Genomic DNA, 1,818 nt, shown 5'->3' on the forward strand with positions numbered 1-1,818 from the left:
ACGCCGACGTCTCCTCTGATGATGAGCGCTAGTGTCGTGGTAGCAACATGCTATGTGTTTACATCCATCGCTGCCATGTTTGTAATGACTTATCATGAGAACAAACGTATTCACGTGACTTTAATAACATTTMTTACTTAATGGAAACACTGCAGTTATGAAACTGTTTTTCGACATTAACAGAATATCAACAAAGTTTTGCGCACATTTGTAATGGAAACACAGCGTATTTCTGCAGTGAGGTTCATTCTTATCAAAAATGTTTTTAAACGAGGCCAGGATCGGACCCCCCAGTTTTAATCCATGGGTTGGATTATGTCTTCTGTTGTGTTGCTGCTCTTTATGGGACTGTTTAATCAAATGTCTTACACCTCTTTGCTCTTACACTTATTAATTACTTAATTAATGATCGAATTAAACAAATGACTTTGTTTTCACTGCTTACATCATAATAATTTGAACATTTTCTCCCCTCTTATTTGCAGTCGGAGGCCAGCGAGCTTCTTTCTGCACCTGGGATGGTGCCATGTGACAGGGCGGCTGTGGAGCCCTAACCCTAGTGCTCCATCATCTCAAATTCAAGCCTGTTTGTCCAACACCGATCTGTGAACCGATCCCGGAATCAGGCCATCACAGCCCCCCACATGACTCACCTACCAAAGCCCTAGATCAAGTAGGTGCTGTTCATTGTGTGCTTTATACTGAGTGCTGAAATACTTCAAAAACCCATTTGCTCCACTTGAGAAGCATACAAAATGGTATATTTATTCTGTGAAGCAACAACAAGCGGTTCATTTACACAATGATGACGTTAATAAGCCTGGTGTTGCATTTAAACAAGCTTGGGAAAAGCGTCGAGCTAGGTTCAAAATTTAAAAACATGGAAACAATTGAAGTTCAGCAGCTTAGTTGTTGCCATAATACTTTATATCTACTGTATGTGGTAATGCAAAACCAAATATCAAATAATTAAAAAAGGGAATATATATGTATATTTTTCTATGTTTAGATGTATTAAACAATTGTTCGTGTCCAATGCATGTATCTATTGAACCGTTCATTAAGGGCTGGGTGATATGGCCTAAAATCAAAACAATGATAAATTGACCAAATCACCTCGATAACGATAAATGCACGATAACTCTTACCACCCCCACCACACACAAGTACACAGTATAATATAGTCATAACATTATACACTGTGTCCATGTTCTCAGTCAAAGTACACAGTTTAGATTTTGAACAGTTTTTCTGTAGTTTATATTTGTCATTTTAGTGTTTTTAATATATTTAATAAAAACCATTTTTGGCAAGACTTGAGTCAGATATAGTCATACAAATATTTAAGCATCTCCATAACATTTCAGTGCAAACAATCACATTATGTATTATAATTTTATATTTGAAAAAATAAACCAAATACTTATATTTATCCATGTTTAATACAATCTCGAGTATAATACGATCATAAWTTTTGAGCTTAAAAAGCATAAAAAATCTAATCACCAATAACCCGTGTATAATACTACCCCTCTAATTTATGGCTGATTTTAGGGTTAAATTTCTAGTATTATACATGAATAAATACCGTATGTCTTTTGTACTGCACAAATAACTTAAATACATTTTTTAATTGTTAGACTGGCTGATTCTCTATTAAAATAATTATTTTTTTCAAAAAGATTATATAATTTAGAGAGCTCGTGTAATCATTTAATACAATTTTATTCTTCATATTTGATCATTTATTGAATCACAGAGCCGTTCAGTCACAGTATGCTTCTAAATATAAGCAAGAAATATTGTGAAGAATGAAAT

At 34.1% G+C, this 1,818-nt stretch overlaps 1 protein-coding gene across 1 annotated transcript in view; it reads left to right on the forward strand.

Moving 5' to 3' along the window:
* ncoa1 (nuclear receptor coactivator 1) overlaps nucleotides 1–1,818 on the forward strand; it is a gene marked incomplete in the record, with an annotated part of 83,714 nt that overhangs the window by 29,315 nt on the left and 52,581 nt on the right. The window contains 1 exon segment of the mRNA XM_014031271.1: nucleotides 486–673.

Source organism: Austrofundulus limnaeus, unplaced genomic scaffold (assembly GCF_001266775.1).
Source record: "Austrofundulus limnaeus strain Quisiro unplaced genomic scaffold, Austrofundulus_limnaeus-1.0 Scaffold1214, whole genome shotgun sequence".
Classification (NCBI taxonomy): Eukaryota; Metazoa; Chordata; class Actinopteri; order Cyprinodontiformes; family Rivulidae; genus Austrofundulus; species Austrofundulus limnaeus.